Source organism: Anopheles cruzii, chromosome 3 (genome assembly GCF_943734635.1).
Source record: "Anopheles cruzii chromosome 3, idAnoCruzAS_RS32_06, whole genome shotgun sequence".
Classification (NCBI taxonomy): domain Eukaryota; kingdom Metazoa; phylum Arthropoda; class Insecta; order Diptera; family Culicidae; genus Anopheles; species Anopheles cruzii.
In genome coordinates this window covers 13452715-13459959 of record NC_069145.1, presented here as the reverse complement: position 1 = coordinate 13459959, position 7245 = coordinate 13452715, and the positions used below count along the sequence as shown (strand labels likewise).

General features: G+C 54.1%; 1 non-coding gene across 1 annotated transcript; it reads right to left on the bottom strand.

Annotated features, from left to right (window-relative positions):
• Positions 1–5488: 5488 nt before the first annotated feature.
• Positions 5489–5560, bottom strand: Trnad-guc (transfer RNA aspartic acid (anticodon GUC)). The gene has a single exon. It is a non-coding gene; the product is annotated as a tRNA-Asp (tRNA).
• Positions 5561–7245: the final 1685 nt, after the last annotated feature.

Here is a 7245-nt window from a genome sequence, read left to right as displayed (position 1 = left end):
TCTCTCTCTCTTTCGCTCGATAGTCAATCGATCATCGAGGATCACGTCGATCACGCACTGGTCGATCGCGCCGCACAATTGACTTTCTTGCGCCCGCCATTATAGAGTCGTCGTCTCGGGCCATCTCTCGGCCGACCGCAACGACTCCGACGATGGCTGGGCCCCGAGGGGTCAGTCGGCTCGATGTTCTGTTTGCTTCCCTGAAAACTTGCCGCGCTCACACGGAACCGAAGCTAGAGATCTAAAGACACACGAGGGTGCGCGCATTTATTGCACCATTCGGCCATACGAAGATGTGCTCCGCTCGAGCTCGAGCAGTTGCAGTCTTGCGTGTCGTCGAGGGGGGGAGGGCGGCGGTGGCTGGGAAGACAGTAAACGATATGCTGGGGGCGCGTCGTAAACATTCGGCGTGGCGGCGACGGCACACTGCAATGAAACAAGAATTTGTTCGAATTTTATGCTCTCCAGAACAAAGCGATGGCAAATGCACTCGTCCAACAACGACACCAGCAGACGGAGTTCGGGGCTGTGAGTTTGAACTGTTATAAAGAAAAAAGTGTAGGAAAGTCGATGAAAACGGTTCCTACGGTTGGACCGTAACAACTTCCGTTTGAATGTACTCAGGGTACTCGATTCCCTTAACCGAGCACTGCTACTCTACCAACTTCGGGAACAACTTTACCGAGGAGCAGAATATTCGATACGAATATCTCAACATACGCCATCCAAGAACGCTAGTTAGGCGCCCTATAGATTGCTGACCCGAAAAGTCAAGATCTTTTACTATCTTACTCTCTACCTACAACCCTCTGTTTACATGACACCACCTAATCGTGCCGCTGCCTCTTACAAGTTGCCTTTAAGTAGCGCTACATTCGCTCAATGTTTAGAATTGGCAATGATACCTCCTCGGGCAAGAGTAAACTCTGCTGAAACTTTGATTTGTTGCCATTCGCCAAAGCACAAACACAAACACACGGATGGGCCGATCAATTGTTGACAGTTTTGTGATTTGCAACATTGAAACGAATCACCCTGTGCGAGGTGCGTCATCAGCGTAACGAAGCAGCCGGATGATGCCGAGTGTGTGTGTGCGTCATCATGTTGCTCTCTCTCTCTGTGTGTGTCGTGCCGATATGCCAATCATTCAATACTTCATTCTAAACCGAACTCCTTGATTATAGAGGGCCAGCAATCCACAGGCAGTTCCGTCGCCTCCGTCTTGTTGCCGAAGGTTCTCACGCTGCTGCCGTCGTCGGGGTGTCGAACGAAAATCTTTCCCTAACTCGATCAAGACCCGTGCCTTTTCTCACTCGCTCTCCCGCTCGCTTCTACGGTGTTTGTGTTTGCCTTACTTACCTAAAGCTTACCCAACAAACGGCATCGCAGCCTGGCGTGTACCCCAGAAGCCTACGCCGAGGAGCAACCGGCCGAGGACGAGACTTTCAGAAATCCCGTCCCGGTCCAGCAGCGGCACCGGAGAGAGCCCTGCAAAAGTGGAACCACCACCGAAAAGTGGAAAAGAAGCCGCACCCCGGCAGCCGGCCCTTTCGGTGGCCCCGTCCCGCTCTCTCCCTCCCTCGCCTCACTCACTCACTCACACTCACTGCCGTGGTTCACCCAAAACAACGAGGGGGGAACGAGAGAAAACGCAGAAACTCCGCTCGGATGCTGTGCTAAGAATTTCCTCACCAGCAACGCGCGCCGCCGTTTGTTGCCATGGCAACGTGCCTCTCACTCGCACCACCTGTGGCGCACCATCCCGGCTATCTCGCTCATTCTCGGCCGTCACTGCCGCCGCCTTGTGCCGCCGCTGCCTGGCAATCTGTTGCCACTTATGAAATCGATTAAATTATTCATCGACTCCAATTGTAGTGTGTGGCAGTAACACACTACGCACACACGGGCTGCTCGCGTTCTACGCTGTGTGTCGCTCGCGATGGTGAGAATTGGTTGAGCAATGAATGCGCGAACACTTCGAGAGCACACGCCGCTTATCAAATGCTGTTCGAGTCCTACGCGACGACGTCTGTATCCGATTGCCACTGTCACGCTAGGAGACGGCGGCCATCTTCCACATGGAGTATGGTGCTCCCGGGATACGCTGATTAGCAGCTGCAGACTGGATGGACCAATGTTTAGAGGTTGCACTACTGTCACTGGTAGCCCTTGCTGTCAATCTGTCAACCTAATTTGATAGCATCCCCATTGCAGGCCATTCTTTAATTTATTCGGTCGTTGCCGTCAACTGGCCAGCTGTAAGCCCCCCGCCCCGCTCGTACCGCTCGTTTTTTTTCGCAATTTCGCACCCTCTAATCTTCGATGGTGACGGCCGAACCACCCGCCGTCACAGCATACTGTATTAGTTCCGTTCGAAAGCCGTTGGCCACAAGGCGCCTTCCGGGAAAACCCGGGACGTCCCGTGGGTCGTTCCGCAAACATTCAATTTACATGCATAATCACACTCGGGGTAGGTCCGCCTCCGATGAATCATTTGATCCTTTTCCGGGCGTCAAGCAGCGCAGACTTTTCGTGGAAAGCCGAAGATCAGCCAGCTAGCTAGCCGGACCGTCCGACTGTGATAATCACCGATCGGTATTGATAGATGGTTTTACATCCGATTATCGCATGCAGTTACTGTTATTAGGTATCTAGGGAGACCCGGCACCCCGGTATCTAAAGGCTCTCTGTAATCTCGACGAAGCGGGTTCCATTATTTCGGGCAGATCGTCCTAGTCGCTTGCCGGCAAACGCTGCTGCCGTTCGATTTCTTATCACCCTGCCGGCCGGCTGATAAGACCCCCGACCGCGCTGTCTGCTAACACGGTGCCCGAGAGAGGGAGTTTCGGAACGTTTCGAATCTCACTGACGTCACGCTGGTCCGCGGATAGGGCGATTCGGTTGCCTTATTTTGGCGGCGGTACCTGCCAAAGATATCGTCTCGGCAGCGGTGATAAGACGAAAATTGGGTGACTCATCCTGTCAAACATTGTTGGCTACCCAACCCAACATCGAGCAAGAGCAACACATCCCGTCCGCATTAGAATGTGTCCACTCCGGGGGGCCGGAAACTAAGCTTATTAAATACTCCCTTCGACCGGAGCTGTGACGCTTCGCACGTACGCACACACGCCCGCCCCACCACCACCACCACCACCAGAGATAATGCTGCGGAGCCGAATCGGGCGACGTAGCTCTCGGACACGAGCACGCTCCATCGCGGATCCGGGTGTATTACGCCGAACTGTCAAACGTTAGAACACTCGGCAAGCGGCGAGCTCGGGACAGACGGAGAGCGAGAGAGCATTATGATGAGAGCATAATGTTCCGTGTGTGTTCCGACACACCGTTTATGTCGTCATCAACCCGCCAGCTACGGAACTGACAGGTGTGATGACGTCGAATCGCCGAACCGATCGATTTGCATGCTTGACGTTTGTTCGTGTTTGTGTTTTTCTTCTTCTTCGGCCCAAATCACGACGACGCGTTCGGGGCGTTATGCACCCTACCGTGCGTCCATTTTACGTAATACCCGCCGCCGTCCGTGCGCGTTTCGGGGACCGTTTTCCGGATTACAGCGAGCGAACGAAGGAGCGAGTGAGCGACAGAGAGAGAGAGCGACGGATACGCCAAATCGCACTTTGTTTTGATTGCTCGGCTCTGATTTGGTTTCGCAGTTTCTTGGGCCGCCGCCGCCGTGTTGACACACGATCTTATAACGGCGCGCACCGCCGCACGGCAAAGCCCCCCACCAGTTGATGGCCGGGTTCAGGGCAGCAGCGCAAAAGTAGGCCATGGAATTTGCAACCGACTGAAGTACTCCTCAAAATCCTAATACGGAGTTAAATTGGCCACCCCACGTCACTTTCTTCGTCGCAACGAAACATTGAAACGATGTGCGCCGCCGCTTACAGGTTAATAAATGCGATGATACGAGGGGGGGATACTGGGGGCTCATTCGCTTGGGTCGCCGGGGGGTCCGGCTTCAACTTCCGTCTCGTGCCGTTGGGGCCGGTTCGTCGCGCTGTCCTCAGTCACGGTGACGGTAGCGAACGCGTTTTGCGTCTTTCACGAAGCTAGTGAGAGCGAGTGAGCGTGAGCGTGAGGGGTGAGCTCGGAGCGGTCGCCCTTCGCAACTCCGGTGTGAGCCGGAACCGGAGGAAAGGCGCGGTGCTGGCTGGCGGTGTGCTGTGCTTTCCCTTTGCCACCGTCGAAGGAAGCGTGGAATGAGCTACAAAGCGGCTGAGAATGCGTTTCTCACATCTCACGTCCACCGTATCTCACGGCTATCGCCAATCGGCGCAATATCGGACCGATGACGCTGGGTGTGATGTGTGTGTGGCTGTGTGTTTCTGTGTGTTGGCGACTTCATTTTAACCGGCGTACAGCACCGTGTCCGGTTGCGATCGAAGATTGATCGCTTTTTCCATAAGTCACCAAGTGGCATAATTTGTGACGTCGAAGATGGCGTCGAAAACGGACACGAAAATGGTTGTCGTTCCCGGCGTCGGAGTTTCAAATCCGGGCCGCCCCCGGTTAGAAGCTCCGGTCGAGCTCAAATCAATCACGGAGGAAACCGAGGCCGTGGGCGGCGGCGGGTCGAGGGTAGTTTTGCGCGTTAAATTACTCGACACAGCTTCATGGCCACCTCGGGTCGTTGCCGGGGGTGCGTTTGCCTTCGGGCTGCCTTTTGCTCGAATTTCCGGCTGCCAAAATGGCTGCAGCGCCGAATCAGCCCGGAGCTTCCGGGGGGCGGCGCGCATTGCAATTCGCGTGACATTCGCCCGCCCGCAAAGTGAATGTCCTTCTCGCGGGAGCCTCTCGGGCGAACGGGCTCGCGGGAACTCGACGATCAGGATTGCGTTTTGTTTATTCTTTTTCGTGTTTTGGATGGCAGCCAAGGAAGAAGAAGGAGGCGACCCAAACCCGCTGGACCAGCGAAGAAGCAGAGTGCCAAGAGCGCGATCGGCTCGGTGTGTGGAAGAAGGTCATTTACCGTGTGGCTCGCGTTCGTTGCGATCCGCAAAAGATGCTGATGCCCGCACTCTCTACCAACACACACTGCGCGTACTGCTCCATACACACATTCACACGGAAGGTGCTCGAACCGCACAATTAATCAATCCCTCCAACGAGAGTGTGCGGTGTGTGTGCTTCGCCCTCCAACAACAACGGACGGTTCGGCCGCCTCGACGAAGGTAGCAACATGAAACGTGCTCCGTGCGTGTGAGTGAGAGAGGGAGCGAGCGTGAGAGAGCGAGAGCGAGTAGAGTTCATGGTCCATATGGTGCACAGCGCAAAATGGGAAGAGATAACACCAACAGCAGCACACCATCATCGCGCGTTGAAGGGTTTTGTTCAGGGCTCACATTTGCAAGGACATAAAATTTGTACCGACAAGGGACAAGAAGGATCCGCCAGCGACGATAAAAAAGGCTTTCGAGGGGTGATGGCACACAGCACAGCAAAAGAGGCGATTTCGCACGCTCTCCCCGACGGGGAATCGAACCCCGGTCTCCCGCGTGACAGGCGGGGATACTGACCACTATACTATCGAGGACTTGGGAGGATGGGCGCCCGTTTTGGATTAGGTTCCGGACGAGCGAGACAAGATGGTTGTCGGATGGTTCCTGTTCAGCGACCAAAAATCGTACCGCGAACGAGTTACTTCCGAGTCAGTGTTTGCTGAGCCATGTGGAGACCATACGACAAAGGGGGAGAGCGAGAGAGCGAAGAAGACCCCAATAAAACATAATCCACTGGCACGCGAAGTGACGACAATGGAACGGGGGGGGAACGGGCCGTGTAATCTCCGTCCTACTCGTGTCGCGTGAAATCCCTCCGTCGGCCAATATAGTAATACGCAGGGAACGTGCTCTGCGTTTGTGTTGGTGCGTGTTCGCTCGCTGTCGAGTCCCCAGGATGTGTGAGGCGTGGACGTGGCGCGATGGGGACACCGCAAAAAGGCAACTAAATTGAAGTAGAAAAACAAAACAATGTTGATGAACCTTCGAGCGATTATGTTGTTTTGGGCTGCCCAGTGCCATTCACGTTTGTAGGTGTGAATAGTGGCCGCGCACTAAGGAGAGAGACATTCACAGTGACGAGGTGCAAAATATGCTAAACGTAGTTAAAACCGATTTACATCACAAATTTAATGAGCGCGAGCGAACAGGGACCGCCACCGCGCACACTTACGCTTGGGTTCGATACGGACCCAAGAGAGCGCTAACGAAAAACAGAAAGAAAACATAAGAAATGAATAATGAGAAGAATAAGAAAGGAACCTCCACAAGTCAACGCGGGGGGCACCGAAAATGTGTCCACCAACGGGGTAAAACGGACCGCGAAAATTGTAAACTTTTGGGGAGCGCAGCCATAAACGCGCCTCGAAACATACGAGAAACAAAACGCGGACAGACAGGCAGCCACAAGGGAGACAGAGCCGGAGTTGTTTGTTTGCTTCTAGTGCTTCGAGTGCCGTTGCCGTCGTCGTTTGGAAAGCAAAAAAGCCGTTAGAGGCCAGACCACAGAGAGCTCAGCACCGGCAGCAGTAGGAGTAGTTAGCACTACGGTGGAGCATGGAAAACCGACGAAAAGCAAAAGTATGGGACCCAACAGCAACATCGACTGCGAGCGAGCGAGAGAGCGAGTATCTGTATGATAAAGGGTGCGGGTGAATGGGCGGGCGGGCGGTGTTGAAACAGATAAAGCATATTAAATGGCTCAGCGAAGCCAAAAAGCTCATAAAATAAATTGTTTTCAATGCGGCGCGCGCGGGCTTCTCGCGACCGCTCACTCTCTCTCTCTCACGACGGTTTCTCACAGGCGCGTGAGCGAGCGAAACCGAAACACACTTCAGCTCGTGAGAGTGAGAAGGAGAATCGATGGGGGGTTTCTGTAAGCGCGACTCTATTGAAATGAGAGCAAAAGTGAACAACTTCCAGCATTAGCTCTCTCGGCGAGATTTTACGGCTTTAGTGAGTGTGGATCACTAACAAAAAAAAACACACGGCCTACTAAACTAACGGAAGAGGGTTGAGGGGGGCGATGTCCCAAAAACCGCGCTGCAGATTGATTGAAAGCGAGAAACAATACGCCTCGAGCTCGCTGCTGCGGTGGTGAGTAGGTAATCAACTCACTAATCAGCGTTTCTTGCTGGGCCACACACTTCCTGTCCCGTGGTTAGCCCGTTTTCTGACAATTACACGCATTTTTCTACTCCAACAACACTCACGGTGAGCC